Genomic DNA, 24,591 nt, shown 5'->3' on the forward strand with positions numbered 1-24,591 from the left:
TTTTAAAAAATACTACTTTTTTTCTAGCATGTTAGGTTTGTCACTATTTTTATATTTATTAAAACCTGATGTGCTACAGAAAAAACAGGGGCAGATTCAGAATTGCCGCAAAAAAAAATAATCTGGTAAAGTCGACTTGCATCTTTGATTAAAAAATGTTCTCGTGTTATTACATGAACAAAATCTGTCTCTTTGTATGGAATTGATTTATTTGTCTTATAGCAATTTGAGATAAAATGAATTGCACTTACATAGTTGCAACCAGCGGAGGCGCTGTTGATTCACTAACTAGATTGATGACTAATGAAGTTTTTTTCCCTCCACCATCCATTGTTAGAAAGAATTTATAGGAGGTTCTCTGCTTATGACTGAGTTCCGGTTCCACTTTAGTTTCAAAACCCAAATTTGTAATTTGTGTCATGACCCGTGTCTGTCATGTCAGGTGTTTTTGTTATTGTTTTTGTCACGTTCCTTCCCCCACGCCATGTGTGTTTGTTTTTGTCAGCTGAGTGGGGCGTTTCCCCTCAGCACTCGTTCCTCACCAGCCACGCACCTGTTCCCCGTTACCGTCACACACCTGATCCCCATCTGCTCACTTAATGACTGGACTATTTGAACACCTCATCCCGACAGCTCAGCGTCGGAACATTACTCCCTGTACGGACTGTCACGGCCACTCTCATTCTCGCCCTCGCCCTCGCCCTCGCCCTCGCCCTCGCCCTCGCCCTCGCCCTCGCCCTCGCCCTCGCCCTCGCCCTCGCCCTCGCCCTCGCCCTCGCCCACGCCCATGCCCTCGCCCATGCCCATGCCCACGATCCCCATTGTTTGTCACGGTCCTCGTTACTTGTCATTTTTGTTCTGTTTAGTCACGTTTAGTTTGTCTTTGTCATTTTGCACCCTGCCACGTTTGTTTGTCCACGCCCCGTTGTCTGTCCTCGTTTGATTAATTTCATAAATTCCCTTTAGTTTACCCTTTTCCCTGCTTCCTCGCATTCTTGGGTCCACCCCCCTCCTCGCCGACCGGCGAGCACGACAATTTGAAGTTGGAACCGCATCTGAGTTTATCGCCAAGATGTGCTCATGCAGTAAGTGAAGTTACGACTATACGGAAAAACACTTGGAGGGGTGTCGGTTACTTTGTATTTTGAGATCGCTGTAAAGTGAACGACAAAACCTGAAGGCGTCGCCATTTTCTCACTAAGGCAGTGATTTCACACTTGATTGGTGGACATGGAAACTCCAGATACAAATATTTACATTTCAATTCAAACAATATGACCACAAAACTCAACACCTTCCCGTCTTTATTTCTCTGTGTTGTATTCGAAGGATATATGTGTACCCAACTCAGAATTGCAAATGATTGCTCTGAGTCGCCATGTTGTGATACGGATGATTTATCTGCTGTTGCTTTGATAAACGCCCAGAGGCACAAAGTCATTAAGATGGCGAAAGTATGATAGGAAACGGCAACCGTGTTATTACAGATAGTCGGCTCTTAACCTTCCCATCAACTTAGGATGATTTTCATAGAGTTGTCACGGTCCAAATGAAGCGTCGCATTAGTGCTGACCATGGGGGATTTGTAATGCACTTCCTAAACTGAAATGAATGACTCCTCTTTGCAAAGAATAACACAGATGTCCCGAGGCTGATGTTGGCATATTTTATTAAGGCAAAGGTACGTTGTCTCTCTAGCACTGGAGAGAAAAAAAGTTTGACTCTGAGAGACATCCCTCAAAGTACTGTCCAATTTTGTTTGACCTTAACCTGAAGCCCTGAAAGTGCCTCAGAACTTTCAAATGCATCCGAACCACACTTGTATCAAATAATCAGCAGGGACAGCATTCAGCTCGACTGCGACTGTAATGAGGTGAAGTTTAAGAGAAAATTAATGCAGCCAAGTCAGTCACCTGATCTCAACCCAAAAGAACATGTAAATCACTCAGGGCTTCAAGTATTTCTTTTAAAACACCTCCTTGCCAGATAGGCAGTCTGGGTGGAGCAACCCTAAAATGTGGGCGTTCCCTGTCAAAGTCTTGTGTGTATCCTCCCATCGGACTTGAGTACTTTACTTCTTGCCTGCTTCAGAAGATGTAAGTGAAGGTGAGCCATCAGATTGTTTGAAGTTTGGATGCAGTAATACACCATGCGCTAATATTCTAATCCAGAGGTGTCAAACGGATTTATTTTGCATTGTCTTTTTTTCTATAGTCTATTTCCTTTGTCTTTCCTTCTTTTTATTTTCTCCACACTTCTCGCGACACAAGTCATTTTCAAATTTGAAGTGTGCTTTGACTTTTTGATGGATTTCAACGAGATTTGGAAGTTTGGAAAAATTCATGGTCCTTGATTTCCAGATGTCAATGAAAGTAGCCTCTTTCTTGACTTAAGAGGCCAATTTGCCTAAATGAAGGCGAAAACAACCAGGAGTCAAATTAAGGAAAGTCATAAAATACAAAAGTTCAATCAGGATGAAGTTTCGCACTAATTTGGTGGTTTGCTTCCCATTCCCTCCCACATTTACCTCCACTTTCACCCGTGCCCTTGCACCTTTGAGTATAACATATTTAATTAAAACACTTCAGCCCCGCAGATCAGGACAGAGGAAAGAACATTTTGATTGCCGGTGTAGATAAAAAGCTGATTCCGCAACTGTTTCACGCTTTTCGTCTTCTCCTACTAGCCGTCTTTCACTCCCAATTGGGTTTAAACTACTTAACCTGCTTTGTGACTGCTAAGCACGAGGTTAATCACTGCAGCAGCACGGCATGTCCAGCTGCGTCAGTCAGTCATCAAGTCACTGAACTTCCCAGGAGAGCTCTCCAACGCGGAATGTCAAATTGGATTTAAGCCCTCTTTTGTAAAATTAATCCACCATTAAGATGGCCGACCTTTTCTTGAGGTCTGTAAAACTCCTGCAGTATGTTTGAGCCCAAAGATGGAATTTGAAGTCAATATGTCAACTATTGTCATTCTTGCTTGCTGTAGCATTTCAAACAGGCATGAGGACTTTCAAACTGAATTCTCCTTTTCGCAACTTTGAGCTGTCACGCTGGGCCTTCTCTGAGAAGTCTCTTCAGGGATGTGTTAAAAAGGCAAGAAAGAATACCGCACTTTCTGTACTTTTTAGATTTGTCCGGAAGATTTGAAGCAAAGTGACTGGAATACACTTTTTGACGAGATCACTGGCTGTTTCTGTCTTGTCTGACAACCCAAAGATGTTTGGCGTGAAGAACATCCTTGCTTCAACCTATAGAACATATGTCAACATTGCAAAAATGCATAAACACACACACAAACATAATCATCCACCATGTTTTTTTTTTTTTTTCAACATGTCCTCCAAGTCCCAACAGGCACGTGCCAATGCGCAAACTCCCCTTATCTGCATATTCACACATGCAAAGCCCAGCTGTCACGTGAATCCGCATGTGAGGCAAAGCAAATGCTCCGCTCTTGAAGTCACAAGCATGGCCTCCATGGGGAGATGAATTTGAGTGTGTGTGCGTGTGTGAGAGGGAATATTTGAGAGAGAAATGGCCCTGATTAACTCTGTCTTCACCGGAACCCCCAATAACCCCTCCATAACCCCCCACGAGCCCCCCAACTGCTCTCTCATGCACATCGCTCTGAGACGGAACACGCTTGTCAGCCTACAAAAATAGACGACGGTCTCTGGAGGACGTGCTGTAGCCGAAAAGCCCGTTTACTCACATTTCTCATCGCTCTTCTACTTCCGTCCTCCAAAACTCAGAAATGCTGCGAAATCTTTCCGAACATGCACTGACCTGAATGCTAAGAGGCTCAACAAAAATAATCACCATATATCATAAGCTAACACACTTTAAAACTTGCTTTGCTCTTTTTTAAAATTTTTATTATTATTATTTTTTAATTGAATTTGGATTAAAGTAAAATTAATTAATGATTAAGGTAATGTTTTTTCACGTTGCAGAGGTATCGGAAATTGACCAAAATAAAATACTCATACATGAGACCTAACTTGACAAAGCAGCATGTGGCTCGTTATCATGATGAGTTTTTTTTTTTTGACCACCGAGTTCCATCCATCAATTTGAGAAGGAGTTACATTCAATTTGAAAATTATTCTGTCATTTACTTTAGCGGACAAGAGATTATTAAATCTGCTTCATACTCAAGTGGTCCTCACGCCCAAAGTCAGATGGAATAAGTTCTATCTCAGCTGAGGCTATAATGCCGAGCGCTTTAGAAAATGGATAATTGGATTTTTCAGTGACCATCCTTTTCACCTGATCTCAATCCAATTGAGCATGCTACAGTAAATTTCAGCCAAATTATTTTAATCAAAAATGGTTATATTTACAAACATGTCAGAATGAGGAACTCCACGGGGATACAATGACTTTAAAATGCTATAAATGCATTTTCTGTAAAATTTCTTAAGTGAAAGCTGACTACACTTGAATCACCCCTGGAATTCTGCTGTGGCGCGATATAAAAAGTTAAAACTGTAAAAACTTTCTCCATGTTACTTCTGGACCTAACTTTTTGCGCGTGTGTGTGTGTGTGGGGGGGGGGGGGGGCGACTTGGGTGTCGCTCCTTCCAGCTGAGCTTTTTGCGTTTGTTCAGTCACCTGTGGCACCGCACACACTATATTTCAGCTCCTTAATCTGATTTGACTGCATTCCTCCAGCCTCCGCTGGCTGCCAGCGGCCCTCAGAGTGATTCTGTTGTCAGGCACAGAGTAATGAAAACACATAAACTTCTCATTACCTGCCAGTGGGCCCGAGCAGCTGTAGTATATTTACACCGGCGCACACAAAGCGTAGGAGGGTGAGGGGTGAAGACTCAGACGCAGAGCAAACTCTCCTCAATTCCAGGTCGTCAAAATCTGTGACACTTGATCACAGGTCTCTGTGTATGAAAGACATACAAAGTAGGCTTTTTACGTCTCTTTGACAAACACACTTTCTCTTCCCAGCTGTGTGAAGCTATATTTGTCAGTACTCAACCTGACCAGACTTGACCCATACACTGAGATCATTCAAAATGTTTTCTGGCCTCTCTGGTGCAGCACACTCATTTTGACTTCTTTTTAGTTTTATTTTTATCGTTCTTTACTGAAAGAGCTTTTCTAGTAAGTTTGAACACATGCGTCCATGTCTCCTGATGAAACCGTCAGAGAGGAGACTATACGAACTAAACACTACAGGGCGTAAAATCTATCCCTGCGTTTCACCGCCAGTTCTCACTGGTTTTATTGTCCTAATTTTGTTTTACGCTTGTTGACTTCCCATCAGTATGTCCTCTGAGGAAGTCCTGTATGTGCAAATGGCTCTTTGGCATAGTGTTTCCTCAGATGGATGCTTTAAATCCAGACTAAAGTCAGAATGTCTGTGTGGACAGGTTGTGGGAGTGTGGTTGGGTTTAATCATGTAAAGCACTTTACAAAGAGTTTGATTGAGTGATCGTGCTTTACTGTATGAATGACAATAACATTACGTAATTATGGGATGAAGTTGACCCAGCAGTTTTAGTACCGTTGGCGTAAGTTGACACTGACTTCTAGCAATTGTCTTTGCACGTTGTTTCACACCATATACTGATGTCATTATAGGTAATTAACAAATTACTGAGTGAAAACACAGACAGTAATAGCAATATTTCAATTCACTGCGTTCTGTGTAAAAGCCAAGGGCAGATAAATGTCAGGCCATCTGTGAAATTCTGTGGATTAGCAGTGCTAGAGAGATGAGAGAGGGAGAGAGAAGGTGTTTGATCTGTTCCTTTCATCTCCCGTGAATACTGACCATGAATGCTACGGTCAAATCAAGGCTTAAGCAAAAGGTGCCCATCTTTACCTGTGGGTGGATAAATGCACGTGTTGCCTTCCTCAGTTGCGACTCACACTTGAATACAATATTGTGCTTATTGTATAAAATATTTTCAAACAGGAACTAAAAGCCGCTCTTTCACTGACTGTGATGTAACTCATAGCTACACGTATACGCAAGTAAGCCTCAGGCCTGCTCCATTTGTCATCGAGTACTGATTGATGGTACTTTCTCTCGCGGCTGCTGTATATGATAGGCTATTATTGGCCTCATTCGGACAGGTAAGACAGGCTGATACGGTCCACCACCGAGATGCCAATTTACACTCCTATATGGAGTCAGAGATTACTTGACATTCTCGCTACATCCATCTCGATGCAACCATTTACGTCAAAACAAGAACCCAACAGCTTTTTACAAGAGATGTCACCCAAGATAACTGCGGCAGCTCAGGAAAAAAAGGTCAAAGTGTTTGGTTTAATCCTCCTTTTGTTGGTGCTCTGCTAGCCACACAAATCCAATAAGCATAGAATTATTGTTGTGCACAAATAGATTTTGAATTAGCTCACACTGAAGATACCTGATACTACGGCGGGAAATGTTCCTTACGGCTGATCAGGGATCATTGCACGGTTTTCCGATTTCCATGTCGTGGAAATCAACTGCATCATGATGACAAACTTGGTGAATGTATTTAATTGACGCAGTATCAACAGCGGCCGGCACGGTGGCCTGACTGGTTAGCAGGATGGCCTCACAGTGAGAGACAGCATCAGTCCTGGGTTCAATCCCGGCTCCGGCCATCCTGTGTGCAGTTTGCATGTTCTCCCCGTGCTTGCGTGGGTTTCCTCCGGGTAATCCGGTTTCTTCCCACATTCCAAAAACATGCATGGCAGGTCGATTGAACACTCTAAATTGCCCCTAGGTATGAGTGTGAGCGCGGATGGTTGTTCGTCTTTGTGTGCCCTGCAATTGGCTGGCAACCAGTTCAGGCTGTCCCCCGCCTACTCGTGAGGAGAAGCGGTACAGAAAATGGATGGATGGAAGGATGTATCAACAACGGCTCTTTGTTTTGCATCCATTACTTCTGGTACCTGTTCAGTCTTTCCAAGCTTTCAACTTGGATTCAACTGCTTGAAGACAAAATCATCAACTAATTCCACAAAGTCAAACAGATTCTCATCAATCAATTATCGATCAGACAGTCCTCTTTGTGCTCAATTTCAATCTTCACTCTTGTCCATCCAGATATTAACTTAAAGACTTCCGGTTGGCCCATTGAGCCTTTATTCTTTGACGTCTGGTCATTGTGCGGCACCTGTGGGACAGCTTGAAGTTAATTAACTTCAACAATCGTATTTTATCAGCAGTCACGGTGCGAAACCGGCTGCTGAAACTTTCCCACCCCAGAATTCCTTTTGAATTTGACCCATCTATCTAGAGGGGTGAAAGTAGATTGAAGTTCTCTTAGGCACCATTCACCCCTACTGCTGCTACTACTCCTGTTCTCCTTCAGTGCAACACTTTCAACATTTAATCAACCGTGAGTCTTCAACATAAATGTTCCCGAAGACATGGAGTGCAATAGACTCGTAGACTTTTTTTCTCTGAGTCATTTTAGGAAACAAAAACTTCCCAAAATCCCAAATGCAAAGGTGTGGTTTAGGATTATTAGCCTTTATGTCAAAATGATGGGCTCCACATGCTCGCACTTATTTATTCCAAGCCCATTCCATCATCAACATACCAGTGTGACCTTGTTCCCTATACGACACCACTAATCTAATTCTATAAAGGTCTCAACAGGGGGAGCGGTGAATGACTGTGGTGAAACTTTAATCACTCAGACAAGCATGCAGAGGCACAGGAGCAGAAATGTGATTAACTGTCCACTGTGATAAAAAAGTTAGCAGACAATAACAGAATAGAAGTGACAAAGAATGAAAAATGGATGGAAGTATAATACTGCCTTGAAGGTCGTGCAGAATTGTTACATTAACAATGCTTTTTTTTTTTTTGGGCTGGTGTGTAAAAGTGTTATTTTTCTGCCAAGAAATGAACATGTTGGTGTGAGTGTGATTAAATAAAAATAGTGCTTTGCCACCATCTTGGTGACGATGAACTTTGTCGGTGAGTTGAGGAGTTTCATTGAACCATAAATTGTGGCTTGTCGCTATCTTGTGGCATGTTTCGGTAATGATGGAGCTTGTTTTGGTTGGATGCTGACTTTATGACAGAAAATCAATCATGTCGTGTCTTTGTATCAGGTACACAATAAAACACAGAATTGTACTTGTAAATCTTCCTGCGCCATGTCTTGTTAGAGGACATCTTGATAAGACAGTTCAGGCAGCAGTCAAGTTTATAGCGTCATTGTAATCGAATGTCCGTGCACACGAAGCACCTACAGTGCTCGTCTGCACCTCCCCCAGGGAGCGCCTCATTTAATTTATTCCTGCCCTTTAGTCTTTCGCTTTCCCACTTTCCCGATCATTACATCTAATCAGCATATCAGCATCCCCTCGGTGCTTTGCCTTATCAAAACTCTGCACTTAACTTGCATCTCGGCGGCACTCCGGCTGTTTTTCCATCATCTTCCATCGTTAAAGTGGTGACAGAAAACAGAAGGTAATGTTCCTTTTTCGCTCACCAAGTTTGTAGCACCCTCGTTCTTGTCTTACCTCCACCTGTGCCCATGATAGTGCAGGGAGGTCTGATAATGATGTGTTACGTGATGGGACTTTTTTTTTCTTCATTATCACCAGCGTCCTCCTGGAGGGAATGTTTGATTTTATTTTTTTTTTCTTCCTCCGTTTTTGATGCCAAGATTAGAGCAGCTGTCTGCAGCCCGCAAACTGCCCATCATCCATCCTGACCTCAATCTCAACAAGTTTGAAATGTTATCCCTCCCAGGAAAATCGTGTTCTGCGATACTTTTCCATCAGAGCTGTCTCGGCCTAAAAGCGTCTATGACATGAAAGTAATACTGCATGTAGTGGAGAACAAAGTGCAACTAATAAACAACTTTGGATAATTCTGGGTCATTTTTGTTGATTAAGGCAATCGAGTCGTGGAAATATTATTATATATCTCTGATTCCCAGCGTGCTTCGACAAAGCATATTTTTATTAGGAACTATTGAGTAATGTTTGAGATTTGGAGCAATCATGCATAAAGTGTAAAATTATCATAAGGCATAGGATTAGTATCAGTCAGTGTTAGGTTCAAAGATCTGACACTTTTTCTGAATGGTTTTAAGAGAACATGAAGATTATTATTATGTCTCCAGGAGTGTCCAATTACTTTGTCCAGTATTGGCGAGTGTCTCAAAGCTGTGATAAATTGAGATGAACAGTTACCATGTCAAATACTTCACTGTTGATGCATTTATCACCTTAACTGAAATACTTTTGATAGATTTCTACTTATTCTATTTGTTCCCGTTCTCATTGGCTGTACAGGACTCTTCGAGGTCCAGTTGTTTGACCTGAATCTGTGGACTAATATGTTAGCGACTCTTCCCTTTTATTAAATCGTTCAAATCCAAGGGTGACAAGGATCATATGAAATACACTGTGATAGACGTTGGAGCCAACCAGCGGATTTGGTTAATTTATCACTTTTGTGATTAGCCTTTTTTCAATCACTGATATATAGAAATGGTCATTAGAATTATTTTCTAACATGTTGTCTTGCTTAACTTCACGCAGTATATAAATATATATATATATATAAATATATATAATTTAATAAATATATATGTAGAGTATATGTAAAAAAAATCTCAACCCTTATTATTTGTTGGACCCAGTTAGTCGCACCATTGCTATGATCACGCCTCCTAGGCATGCTATCCCCAAGAGTCGTCATTTTAATGTGCTACTGCCAGAATCAGTGAATTATTTCAAGCTTTTGTTGGATGTCTAACGTAACACAAACAGTACTGCTGAATTACTGTATGCCACTGTAATCTGGTAAAAATAATGTATGCAGGCTCATATGTTTGTTTGTGGCAGCCCGTGAGCGTTTGAGCTATTGCGTGTGACGTTCTGAATATAAAACACTTTTGTTTGTTTATGTGAATGAGCAACATGGCTTATATAAAAAAAAAACTGTCATGGCTGAAAAGATCTCTCTTCCCCCGCCTCATATTCCCCATCTAATGTACTTTACAGCTTGGCAGAGGAATTGGGTGTGCAAGACTGTTAAGAAAATACATTTTCATCGCTGGAAGTGGATTGCGAGATAAAACAAGGCTGGGGGGGGGGGGAGAATTGTTTCCACTCCTAACAAAACATGTTTTGGCTGCATAAATTTAACATTCTGAACATCACTATCTGATTGGCATTCAAGCGTTGTCATGAGTCTAGATCATTTTGCTGTGAAATCAATCTTATTTTGACATTGAACCAAGTTGTTTTCTGGCCCTTTTGTTGAGTCAATAGAATTAGAACCCCACTTAGAATACAGAACAGGCGATGGTAAGTAAAGACGTGCTGGGGCGGAAGTACATTGCACTTCTGCATACACGAGAAGCGGCAAATCCCAGCTGATGAACCAGCTCGAGAAAGTAAAGTGGTGTGTTTGTCAGAGCCAACTGAATTATGAGAAGGGAGTAAGTGCATAATCAGCTCATAAAGTAGTTTTGTCAGCAGAGGTTGACTTCTTGGCCTCGCGCTATGCTCAGCTTCAGAAAGGTTTTGAAGGTTCTGTCAGTGGGCCTCTCTGATCCATCTTGCTCCTTTGGGGTCCTTCTTAAAACTTCAGTGGAAATCTCTATCACCCTCTCCTTCATATATTCTTTTGAGGTAATCAACCTTCTTTGATACTTATTCTTTTACTTTCAATCATCTTTTGTCACCGGTGTAATCGTCCCAAGCTTGCATCAATGAAAGTCGTGCGTCAGGAAGCGCATTCAATGTGAAAACGCAGTCTTATAAACCGTCCGGGATGTCTGTGTCCATCTTTCCGAAACTGCCCTAAATTTGTGAAAAAGTCTTGTTACTTAAATTCCTCCACCCGAAGCAGGACTTTGGTGAACACCGAGGCCTCACATTTGGAGGTGTTGATTCTTTATCCACTTCAAGGTTCACAGTTTGAGTCCACCTGGACCCAGATGACATTCTAAGGCCACAAAAGTGGACATAATCTCCACCAGGATGACACCTTGAAATTCTGTCCCGAAAATACAATTAACAGATCCGCCATACTCTTATCATAAAATTAATATACAGTATGACTTTGGTACTTGAACCCAGGAAGTAAACGTTCCCCCTCTGGATAAGTGAGCGACAGACTCATGGTTGTTAACGACAAGGTTAACGCTTGAAATCAGCCGATTTTCGTTTAACATTGTCAGGCGTAATTTAGTGACGAATTAATCTGGAAAGCACAAATGACACCCACGATCAAACCCACCCACACACTGGCTCTGTCAACTCCCAGGAACATAGTCTGCAAAATGTAAATGCTGACAAATCATTCACAATGGATAATTTGAATCTGGTTGAGCTCGCATAGATGCTGTAATTAATTTTTTCGCTTTTTCCTATGCTGCCTATTTCTGGCAACTCCTATACCTGAAACTGCCAAATTGTCAGAAATAAGCTAACATTTCTCACCTTCTGTGCAAGATGAGAATGTTGAGCGACAACTTTGTAGACATGACGGAATAGGCATAGAAGATTTGTGGTTCAATGGGTGGGGAATCTTGGCACTTGATTCGAACTGTTTCATGCATGGCTTTTTTTTTCTTGCTGTGATGCATTGCTCAAAGTATGCGCCATCAGATTTTTTTTTCTTTCATGGCTGTCAGGCTTATATCAATGATTGGTTTTCATCTCATACGGGTTTCTCTAATAGATGAAGACATTTTCACAAGCAAAATTCCTAATTTGAAGCATAACTCCTACAAAGGTTTCTCCTCTATCAGATGTATCCACATTTTCAAATGTTCTTATGTAGAAAGAACCTTATCAAGCAGTAATATGTATCTAATCTTACAGTGTTCAGATGTTGCTAGTTCCAATATTTTCTCCATTACATAGAATGCAAATTACTGCTGACCTCCTGTAATGGATGAAAATCATTATTTATTAGGAAAGCCATCGAAATAATCGCTATAAAACCCTTAAAATCAATCTAAATGATGAAATTACTAGCATTTTTTTGGGATGCCATCTTTGAACAAAACCACGTCAATTGCATTTCACTTTTATTTATTTATTTTTTTAACAACTTCCGTTGTTTACAGCTGCAGAGTATCACGCCATACATTTCCGAGCATCTCATCAATAGCTCACTTATCAGAGCCAAAGACTTGTCAATTTGAGCTGTCCATAGCACTTCTACTATGATCACTGAGAGCCCAGGAAGAATAGAGCACTGATTATTCATCATGTCAATGGAATATCCCACTATAGCCAGTAGAAGAATTTTTATTTTTATTTTTTTTCAAATTGAGTCGCTTTTTTACACCGTCATGTTTTTTTAATCTTAACATTTATAGATATGGCACAGAAAATGTTAGCTTTTTAATTTGAAGAGCCTTCCAGGGGTCAAGTGCTTAAGAAAACATTTTCTAAGATGTCAGTGGTGTGGACAAGTCTTTTCACCCGAGGGGTCAGATGGTGCGGTTCTCAAATCCGTCTGGATAAAGAGGTTGCAGAAAGTGAGCAGATGCTTTTAACATTCTTGGAAAGTGATTGGGTGAACGTTTTAATCCGCGCTGGGACCTTCGGATCACCGAGAAGGTGAGAGCTTCAGCTGATGAGTAAAGTAAATGGCGTTAGCTTGACAAGCAGCCAATGAAGAGAAGAGGGAAAACGGTGAAGAATGACTGAGCTGTTGTAAAGCAGCTCAGCCACTATCGCAATGCATCGGAACCTCTAAAATCGTACTTGCCATTTGTTCTAATTAAAAAAAAAAAAAAAAAAAACGACAAAAATTATCACACAAGTATAACAATCAACGCTAGTAATATTAAAGAAACATTTCCCAATTTTATGTTTTAGGTGATTAAACTGCACTGTAGATTACTGCTTACAAAATACCCACATTTACCATCTCAAGAAATAGGAATAATGCATAAAAAGCTCAAGTTATTACCTTCAAATTAGATTGTGTTTAATTTTTTGACTTAAACTGAAATTTTCCACCATATTCATATTTATTGATAAGCACGTTTTATATTGTGTCTGTGCAGCATGTTTCAGTGGTGAGTATATTTGACTTTGACATTAATTATTATAAAGGGGGAGTTTGCACTGTTAGCAAGATCTGAATATAGCCTCCCTTCATGAATCCCCTCAAATCTCTGACCTAAGCCCTGTTCCCTATTGACAGGCACGATTACAAAAGTGAGAAATTATGACAGTCACAGAGAATGCACTTTGCATATCAAGCTTCAACCAAATGGCAGTGCTAGCAATTCTAAGCTAGCATTAGCATTGCAAACAGGCCTACGTTAGCCATGGCTAGTACATTGGTACCTTGACTAATTCGTAAAGTTGTGTTATTATAACACTAAATTGGTTATAAGTTTCATTTTTTTTTAAATGTTTCAATTAAAATCAAAATAGGCAACGGATGTACCTCTCGAGCAGAAATGTCGCTAATTCCACAAGATCGGAAGTGAGACTGTTGTTTTTTAAAAAAAAAGAAAAAAAACGCATGCTCACTGACACTTTTGACAAATATGACTTTTTGAAGGGTTGCATACTCTTCCTTTAAATGTTTTATGATGGTGACGATTTGAGAACGAATTGACTTTGCTCCATTTCCTATGGTAAGAATTAAATCAGTCGAGCAGCATCAAGGAACATTGTTCCACTACAGTCCAGATAAATGTTACAATTTCCTCGTGGATCCAGTTCCCTGACAAGGTTACTAAGGCTTAGCAGTTCGAGAAAAAGTTTGAACAAACATCATAAATATAGACAGCACAAGCGTTTAATGTCAGCATGTCTAAAAATTGCAGTTAAATCTTCACTCAGTTTGCCGGGTCAGGCACCGGTGAAACCTCAAAGGTTCTTGTTTTTCTTTTTGTCTCTCCTCGGGAAACATTCGCACTCTCCGATGTGTTTGCTTCCTCTGGCGTTCAAGCAGCCGCCTTCCTTGGCAACCCTGATGAAATCATAATAAATGCCATGATTTACTGCTTTTTTTTTTTTCCAAGTGAGAGCAAGAATTCTCAAAAAAAAAAGAGATGAGGCAGCCCTTTTTCTCCCCCAAAAGTTTGGATGTTCCGCCAGACAAGGTGACCCTCCTCAGATATGGCTCGGGTTTTACGAGATGGACGCCTCGATATAAGCAAAGCAGCGGTGCGGTGCCAAAGTTAAAAAGCAAAACAGCATCCGACCTCGTCTGTGTGAAGGGAAAGCTACGTTTAAGTTCAAAAAGCTAATGAATATAAATGAACGGATCGACAAAAATGAATCGCTCGCAGATTAGAGATCAGAGCCCTCTGTAATTGTCATTATGCATGCATTCGCCCCATCGAACAGATGAAAGATATAAATCGATAGCACGCATCAGCACTTTCAATGTTTTAAAGTCTAATAACCTGTCCTCCAACCTGCTCTCTCCTTGGCTCAGGTGTGTGTGACCTCCTCTTTTGACACAAAATGCTTTCAGAAAGGAACTTGCATTTGTCTTTTATTGATTTAAAAGCAGATGCTCGCAATACATGTTTTAACTGTCTGTGCCATCTATTATCTAATACAGTGCAATCACCGAAGTTGAATAAGTCAAGTACGACAAAATGTTTTTTTTTTTTTAAGACAATTTTTAAGGATTTCTTACTGTGTATTCTTCATGGCTGTTTTCACCTTGACAGAAAGAAAAGAAGGCGGTCGGCAGGGTTAATAAGAGAGCTAATGAGAGAGTGAGATGAAGAATCATATTGCTGGAGGAAGCGGCATCACTGTTGTGGTGTGTTGCAAAGCGGCTGACGAGATGAGAGGGCTGCCGAGTGACCGACAGGCAGACGGACGGGAGAATATAAAGCTTCACTGTAAAAAATGGGGAGTGATATTGACTTGAAAAAAATCTCGTTAAGCTTTTTCACTCAGATATTCACAGTAAATTTTATACGAAGAGTTTTTTACTATTTTATTGAATTAAAAAAAAGCCACACAATGGAAGTTAGATTTTACTTTTTCACATTCCCTCATTTCATACACAAGGTTTTGTAATGTGATTGAGAATTGAACCAACAACCTCTAGATCTCAGATATCTCCAAAAGGAGGACAAAAAATATGCTTTGGTAGGATTCTGAGGTTTGCACCTGACACCAACAATATACTAATTGACTGAGCCAGTAGCATGGCTCAGGTATAGAGTGGCCGTCTCCAAACCTCGTGTTTATGGGTTCGATAATATACCGCATTGAGCACTTTTGTGTATGAAATGTATGTACAAAAAAAGTGGGTTCAACCTTGGAATGATTTACAATTTTTGTTTCACTTTTAAATGTATCTGAAATGAAACTGTGCAGTAGTACCTCACAAGTTGTGCGCTTTTCAGTCTAGCTGCCAGTAATGTCACACAAAAAGAAGCACAAAGTAAAGAAAGCAAGTCGTTACATTACAGTAGTTGTTCTAAAGATAGATTTTCATTTTCCCTGAGACTCGAGAATTTCATAAGTTTTACATCAGCTTGTGTAATTGTTGTGATATAACTTCTTTATGTGCCCCCTTTTCGTCCTGAGTCCATTAAAAATTTAATATGTTGTCACTGAGAAGGAAAAGTTAGTCAGACTGAGAAATAGGACAAGACAGGAACAGGACTTTACATTGTGAGGCGAATACAAGTGCGCAGACACCTAAATCGGGCCAAGCCTCCAAACAGATGCATGCTCCCTGTCCCGACTGGCTGTGCGCTCCTCCATTCCTGAGCGTTCAAAGCGTCAGCACACCATGACAGTCGACTCCGGTCCCCGGCTTCCAAATAAACCCTCTGTGGTCTGTTTACTTTCTGCGGGGATTACAAGCCACACTCGCATGCAGCTCATTTTGGCAAATCCTCCGCTGTGCGCTCGCCTTGCTCGTGTGGAGACGGAGAAACGGTGTTTGTCTTTATTTCTGTCACGAGGGGCTTCCATTCTACCTGCGAGGGTCCTTTCATCTGCAAGAGTGTCTAGCTTGGCTCACAAAGTATCTCGTTCTTTTAGTAGCTGCTTGCTCGGTGATTGTCTTGGCAGCCATATCAAACGAAGCGGAAGAGTTTTTGTCTCTGTGATTCAGGCCAGGGAGTTTTTTTTTTTTTTGTATGAATAACTTGATTCATGTTTGATTACCCAGTCAGTTCCAACTGCTTTGTAATACAACAATTTGATCAATTATTGTGATTTCGTCTGTATTTAAGGTCGGTAGGGCAGAGTATCAATTACAAATTTCCAAGGGCATGACTTAATTCAATTTTCGACTCAAGATTTACTTTGATTGATTTTCGATTCAATCACGGATTTCATTCAAAACCAAACAGTGAACTGTTGAACGACATTCTTTGAAGAACTAATTCTGCAATTAGTACAAACTGCTTGCTGTAACTAGGTTCATTAGTAAAAATATTATTTAATATTAATAAGAATTACATTAATCGCATAGGTTTCATTCAACCTGACCTGATCAAAACAATAAAAACATTTGCATTCACTTTTGTTGGCGCTGATTTCATGGCATACACCATTTTATTTTGATACGCTATTTTCGCGTAGTGACAAGATTTCATGTGACGCGTGAAGCCATGTAAATTTATGGGGAAAAGAATTATTAAAAGTAACCATATATGGTTTTATTAATCAATATTGGGCTATGAAAAGGAAAATCGATGAAAATTGATATCAATTTTTTTTTTTTCTTCAGATCAGCCCTAATGGTCGGTGGCGCCAGCCCTCGTTTGGCTATCCCAGCTGACTTTGGACGAGTGTCATGGGCAGAGTTCCCCGGGATCTTTTTTACTAGCCTGTTGAGTAGAGGCATCTGTGTTAGGGTTTTCATTCCCTGGACCTGGATTTGACACCTCTAGTCACTAGCCAATCACAAGGAATATATAATATATTCAGTATGTTTGATATTTATCGGTTAAGATTCAATATTCACTAGAAAGAAAAGGGACAATGTAAAGGGGAAAAATCAGTTCAATGTCAGTATCTGCATCAAAATGGAATGGGTTCTTATCTTTTACAGAAATTCAAGAACATTGGTTTGGGAATTTTGATGTAATCTTGTAAAAATCCTATTTGTGAGAGGTAACAATATTATGGAATGAACAGTATGCAAAACTAGTATTTAACTTACTTGGAAGTGGGACCAAGTTGGCTGTAGGCGATTGCAGTGTTCTTGTTGACCTTCTCACTGACTTACATCACAGTTGACACGATAATGGCTCCAATGTTCATAGTTGTTACACGTGCTGCTGAACTTCCATGCTCTCGACTCTAGATTTTGAAATAATGCCATAGTCAATTTCACAGTTAATTGCCACCATTTGCAGAATTGTAGATATTAAAAGTGGGGTCATGGGCTTGTTAAAGGTTTACAAGCCCTGCGGTGGAACTGCCGTTGAGAATACAAATGTGACGCAATCGACCTCTGCTTTGCTGTGATGCTTGATCTTTTTCGCCGTTACTCTTATCATACGAATGACCGCCATATTAACATTTGAGGGTTACATGTATATCAAGTGACAAGTTTATGGCGACTAGCCAATTGAGCTTCAGTTTAGCTTTAAGGGATTCAAGGACTGAAGTTCTGCTACGGCGCATAACATAAAAGTCATGCATCACTCATCTGTACTGCTTGCTCTGTGCACGCTCACGAGGAGCTGGAGTCCATCCCGGCTGACATTGGGCGATATGTAGGGTACACCCGGAGCAGATAGTAAATAATGTGATTGACTATATTCTAAAGTGGTAATAAAGTTCAGGCTTTCTACAACCCTGTCAACCGTGCGGTCCAGGCTGGTAAACAACGCGAATGAAGTTGTGAGATGAAGTTAATATCTGAGTCAGCGTCCTTGTCTTTCCCGAGCGGTGTTGACAGCACCATCGGTGTACAAGGCACAGTTGTATACTCTTGTAATATCTGCATGGCCACTGGAAGGTAGCCAATCTTTGGCTGCTGCCAACTATCCTCTTAGGTTATTGTCTCTTAGTCTGACAGGAAGAAACTCCAAAGAGAACGAGGAAAAGTAAGATAGGCCTGAGTGTCCAAAAAGAATGACAGTTTAATCCGATTGGGCCTCCATTTTATTGACTTAGCCCAACCCATCTCTTACCCAACTTCATCCTGCTTCCATATGTAGTGCATTGTTGGCAATTTACTTTTAGTACACTGTTACATTGCTTTATACCAAAGTAGCTGGCAGCTTGTCTAACTGCTGTGTTCTCAGCTTTACTTGGCAGTTGTGCTGAGTGTGTGTAGGTGTGTGCATGTGCGTGCGTGTGTGTCTGTGTTGCAAATGGGATTACGACACTGTTGACTGCAGGAGGGAAAGAACTCGATTCATGGCTAGCGGATAGTGTCTGTCAAAAGGCTGTCGCTAATTAAAATGCATGTTGTTTCGATAGGCATTAAATATGGAAAATATAGCGGAATGCAACGAAGGCCACGGTGGAAGGTCACAGCTGTAAATTTTAGTGGCTCAAATATTTCTCTGAGGAACAGCGCTTTTACCATATGGTTAAGGACGATATTATAATAAACTACGTCGGAGCATGCCCAAGTATATTGCAATAATATTTATAAAGTGATTACTGTGGGGTCATTTGGTAGTATGTAGGTGGGAAGCTGGTGTGTCAATTGGTGAAGAAAGTTTTACTAATCTTAACGTTGCAGTTGATGCGATGATAGAAGCAAAGTCGCAGAATCCATCTCAGTACTTTGGAGTCAACCAGTCCTCCCTCAAGCGCCTATAACTGGTCCAAAATGCTGCTGCTTGTCTTTTAACTGGCGCTCGGAAGACGGATCACATAACCCCAATCTTAGCCTCTCTTCACTGGCTCCCAGTGCACTTTAGAGTTCGCTTGAAGATACTTCTGTTCGTCTTGAAATACTTAAATGGCCTCGCCTCAGCGTACCTCTCAGAGCTCCACCACTCCTACGCACCAGCCCGCTGCTTCAGGTATGTGAACCAAATGCTGCTGGAGGTGCCGAGGACTAAGCGGAGCCTCAGGGCGGATCGCGCCTTTTCTGTTGCCTATGGAAGTACCGGCCAATAAATGTTTGGCAAGCCCCCATCCGTCCATTTTTAAAACTTGTTTGACGACACATTTTTATTCTTTACCTTTCGACTCAACATGAGACTGTCACTGTTCTGCTGGTATTTATTGTTTATGTGTTTTAATTTGTGTTCTAATTTCTCGCTAATTTATATTACACTGTATGGAAAGCGCTTTGTTATAGCTCCAGCTGTTGTGAAATGCTCTATATAAATAAAGTTGTATTGTATTGCATTGTACTGTACATGTTTGGGAGAGGCTACGGCCAGGTGGCATGCTTTCCAATCTCTTTGGTGCCTCACTATAATCTACATCCAACTCTTGCTTTATGGTGTGGGACCACTGACCAGACGCTATGTTAAAAAGTTGTCGTGACGGTCATAACACCCTCTGGTGGTTAGCCTGTTAATGTAATTTAATTTAAGTTAGGCTTGTTTTAGCCAACCTTTTCAGGACCTGAGATAACTACCAGACAAAAAAAGTCATTCAACTATCCATCAAAAATTGATCCAAATTATAAGGTGGGCTTGCATGAGGATGTACGTTACTCAGTAAAAGTGCCTATTTTCGGAATTACAGTTTGTTTGTGGACATTTCATTTGATTTCGCCTGTACTGTTTTGAACTTTGTGTATGGATACCATCGCAGTAAATTGGTGTCATGTTGATGGGCCATTTCATTGCGTCTAAGTCAAGGTGCTTTTCCACTCCTCCACCTGCTGGGTGGTCTTGATGGATGTTGCAGAAGTGCCTCAGGAGTTCTGCCTGCTGGCCTGGATTGTGCCTGTGGAGGACCCCGTGGCAATTAGGCGCATGGTTGATGGCGCAAAGCGCTGCCTCTGGCTGACTGTGATGCTCTCCAGACCTGCCTTGAGTCACCAAAATCATGGCCAACTTTTGCTGTCAGTCACATTTACGTATCGCTTAGAAGCGCGGGTTGTTTTAACTCCAGTACGCACTGAGCATACATTTATCTTACTTGTCCGGTAATTAGTTATGGATCACATAACTTGCCTGCTGGGGACTTTCATGAATTGTAATTTGAAAGTTACACAAAAAAAGAGGTACAATGTGGATAACTTTTGGAGGCCAAGCTGCAGATTACTGCGGCAGTCATGCTGTTGCAATGGAATATGGATTTATACCTTGAAGCTTTGAGTGGAATATGAATTATTCCCTCTTCGTCTGTTGCTCTTTTGCTGCGCTCCATGGCAACAATGTTATCTGTAAACTCTTCACTCCCTTGCTTCTGCCTCTCCAAAGCATTGATCCAATCAGAAATAATTGGCTGTGCAACGGAGTAATTGTATAATTTGAAAATGTATTTATTTTTTATACAAAAGGCAGGAAATCAATGTTAACGTTAGACTCGCCTGTGATGGTTACTCGAAATTACAAAGCAGGTCATGAACAGTCATTGCAAATGAAATTCAAACATGCTGAGCCTCAGGATGACCAAATTAAAAGAAAATGATTTTTTTCCCCCTCCATGATTCAATTAAAGCTGCCCCACTTTCCAGAATCAGTTTTAAATTAATAACTATGAACACACTCACTGGAGAGACAGATTTGCAATGCACATCTGTCATGATGGGAGAATCTCCTTTTTAAAATGTTAATTTTCAAAAAGTGAGATTACGCCTTTCCAAACGGCATCAAGTGAAGAACTTGAATGCATAATGCCAAAGTCTGTGTCAATACAGGCTATGGCATATCAAGACAAGAAGAATGAAAACAATTGCAGGAAACTGAAATGCACCAAAGTAAAACTACTGCATCATCACATAACCAGCTAGATGCAGATTGTCATCTGACCAAACCTGAAATATAGTTAAGCCGGGTTCCTGTGTATACTTTGATAACTCCAGTAACTAAGGGTTTGATGACAAGATGCGTTGAACCTGAACTTGCTAAAATGTCATTTGCTTTATGGCTGGTGCCATGGCTGAGCATCGGATATTGTCATTTTTAGTGTAATGCACAAAAGTACCCAGCCCACGTGGTCTTATAAGACACACACATAAACAGAAAGCAGCTATTCACCCCCAAAAAAAAAAATTTTATATATATATATATATATATATATATATATATATATATATATATATATATATATATATATATATATATATATATATATATATATATATATGAGATTCCCCTTAGGTTGCAACCAGGGATGTAATAAAAACTGAGCCAAATAAAATGGCTTATACTTGGACAGTACTTTCTTTCTTCCGCTGACATCGCAAACAAATATACAGCCACATCTGAAAATTCACAAAATAATTACATCCTCAAATCATGATATAAGGGAGAATAGAAAAAAAAATGCATTTCATTTTCAATATCGTTTATATCGCTGCTCCGTCACACACATAAACAGCAATACCCCTCCTCCTCTCGGGTGGAGTTAAAATGACCAATTTCCAACGCAAGCGGCAGAGTGCCAGACCTCAATTTTGCACATACTGATCTCTGGGCTCAAGTCAGATTTAATGTTACATATGGTTCAGGACCAAAATGAACTTTTAGCAAAAAGTTATCTTCTTCATTTCGAGTTGCACAAAACTTCTTTTGACCAAGTGGACTTATAGTGATGGGCGAATGAAGCTTCAAATGTGCTTCATGAACCAGTTGTAGTATTTTTGGACTCCAGAAGATGGTACTCTCTTTTCAACATTGGGCTGAAAGCACACTGACGTGCCATTTTTTCAACCCTTTATTTAAACCAGCAGTGCCATCTACAAGACTCAAAAATACAACAAATGGTTCATGAAGAAAATTTGAAGCTTCATTTCAAGTTCAGGCGCGTTTTTATGTTACCCCTAAAAATGACCTTAATGCTCTCCATTGAACTTTCTCACTGTGTGTTTGTTTACAATAACCCCACACCGTGTGTTCATCTATAACAAAACCAAGATATTGGTTTGGATCTTGTAGTAACCAACAGAATGCTACTGCTAAAATGAAATTTTAAATTCTCAACCTTGCTTCCCGAATTGTATCACTTGAGTTTTGTCATACTTTATCCTCATTCTTATTCTATTCCACCCTGAAGTAAATAATTATCGCTCAGCTTCAACACTCGAGACACGACATGACCACAGCAGTTTCACTGAAGGCATCTTTTGATTAGGACCTGTGAGGACCTTTAAGATTCCTTCACCTGCCTGCATGGGTTCAAAATATAAAAATATAGCCCTTATTAAGTTGGATTTGGCGGTCATTTATATTAAACACACATGCCAGTGAAATGACTAACGATGGCTTGTATGAAGCTCGCTCTTCACACGTGCGCCAGCACAACCCATCCAATGCAGTTTCTCGAAAAGTGAGCTAAGTGTCGACTCTGTAAAACTTCACGTTTCAGGGTCCTTGACTCCATCCAATCGTTGCACATTTTTCAGACTGCACTAAACAAATAATACATCAAAGATGCCCTCTCGACAGCCCATTGTCATTGAACTGAAAGCAAAAAGTCTGAATACAAAAGACACTGAAAATAGAAGGGAACCGTTTTCAGTTGGAATCACCAAGACAGTTTTTTGTGTATAGAGCAAGGCAAAAACTTTGTTATTTGTGTGCTCCCACCAGTGTATGCCTCTTTGATCCTGGAATTACTTTATTACCTGAAATTATTTTCCAATAGTGGTTCAGTCCCTGACATAAGTACGGTGGATGACCTTATCTCAACATGCACTCTGAAGTTTGTTCTCACTAATGGGAACTTAACCCGATAGCTTGTATGCTTGTTCAAAGGGTAAAATCCTCCTTTTTCTGTATTCTTGAGACAATATGGTTTGAACAGCAGAAACAAAAAATCCATCCGCATTTTGAAGTTTCAATGGCTATCAATTTGCGTGAATCCCAATGGGAAAGGTTGAGAATCTGACAGAATTTTTTTATTTTTTTTATCTGAATGACTCATTAAGTAGGGCTCTAGTTGAATTTGCATTGTTATTGCAAGAACAGATGACATGGCAAGCTTATGTAGACGCAAGTACAAAACAGAAGAACTTGATACTCATTTTGATGTAAGGATCCTTGTGATGTGCAAACAAGTCCAAGAGAGAAGGCAAATGAGTGACTCCACGTAGCACACTTAACACGCAGTGCAGCAGCAAATTGACTAACTGGTCGTCTTAATCACCGTTGATGCACGTGGCATTCCGTCCTCAACACGCTGACTCATTCGACATTCTCGTCGCTTCTCGCAGCATCAGTCTCGGCTATTAAGATGACGCCGGATAACGGCGCATCCTGGGACAATCACGGCCAAGTTTCAAGACAGAGTGCAGTATAGAGGACGTAGGCTTAAGTCTAAAGCAGGGTACTGATAATTGTGCTGAAGTTGAGCGTTTTTCAGCCCTTTTCAACAAAGTCATGAAAGGCCCGGTTGTCAAATGTCTTTAAAAGTTTATCTGATCGATTTGTGTTTACCTCCTTGCTCTGCATCTTCCCAATCATCCATTTTAAACATGTTTCACATTTCTGATTGAAAATCCTTATGTATGAGAATTGGACGATAGATATTTTTGTCATTCACAAGGGAATGCTCCCAATGCATAATAATATTCATCTTTGTGTGATTCTTGCAGCCAGACCAGACTGAGACTCGATTGGTTCGTTATTGTGTTGAGAATGTTTATTAACACAGTGCACGATGCTTTTCAAATGATGCCTTAGTAGGAAAAGAAAGAAAAATCGCCTTCTTGGCTTTTGTGCTCATTGTGAAGTGATTCCTCAAAGTGATTGGTTTGAAAATAGACTGTCGCAATTGGTTAAAGTCGGTATAAAAGTTGTGCTCCATTTGCATCGTTTTAAAATTCCGCTTTCGCTCCATGCGGCTCTAAACCAAAGTCCCCTTGAATGACTTGGCATAAAAAAAAACAGCACCAACTAACCTGGTGCCTTTTCCTCTTGCACTCAGAACGCTTCCTTGCTTCCATCGTACTGCTCCTTCAACTTGGGATCTTTTCGAAACCTTTGCATTTCATGTGCTCGGGATAAATTCAATGCTGCTCCCCATATCTGAACCTCTTCACCCCCTTTTTCCAAATGTATTTGGCCTTTAGGGGGCAGTGTTGGTTCATGTGATATATTACACTTGTTTTAAAAGTGCTTACAAATATTTTTCAGAGGGTACAGTGACTGAACTGAAGAAAAAAAGTTTTCAAAAATTTAAGTAACGGTTCAATTATTAACTGTCTTACAAGTGTAAGCAGAGTTCGGAAATAAGGTTTTTTTTTAAAATGACGAACTTGAATCCTTGACACCACTCACATAGCTGAATTCATTGTCGATCTAAAGATTCTATGCTGACTTAAAGTCAATATTATCGACAATATATAGTGGCAATTCACAAAGAAAGTTGCATTTTTCCCCTCTATTCTTCCCTCCCTGAACGCAAAGTTTTTAATTTGTTCAGATACTGTTGCTGCCAGTTCTCCAAATGCTCGGCAACATGTTCTTGCTACAAGCTGTTTGTCACTATAAATGTTAACTCTGTGTACTTTGAACACAGCATCACTGCCAATTTCTTTAGC

The 24,591-nt window shown here is 40.5% G+C and overlaps 1 long non-coding RNA gene across 2 annotated transcripts in view; it reads left to right on the forward strand.

Annotated features, from left to right (window-relative positions):
- Positions 1-568: 568 nt before the first annotated feature.
- LOC148319833 (uncharacterized) overlaps positions 569-24,591 on the forward strand; it is a 53,374-nt gene continuing 29,351 nt past the window's right edge. For both annotated transcript variants that reach the window (XR_015839618.1, XR_015839617.1), the window contains exon 1: positions 569-1,085. This is a non-coding gene — a long non-coding RNA (uncharacterized LOC148319833). The remainder of the gene's footprint in view (positions 1,086-24,591) is intronic.

The sequence above is a fragment of the Idiotropiscis lumnitzeri genome, chromosome 17 (assembly GCF_059441095.1).
Source record: "Idiotropiscis lumnitzeri isolate Australia: NSW breed Sydney's pygmy pipehorse chromosome 17, RoL_Ilum_1.0, whole genome shotgun sequence".
NCBI classification, from domain to species: Eukaryota; Metazoa; Chordata; class Actinopteri; order Syngnathiformes; family Syngnathidae; genus Idiotropiscis; species Idiotropiscis lumnitzeri.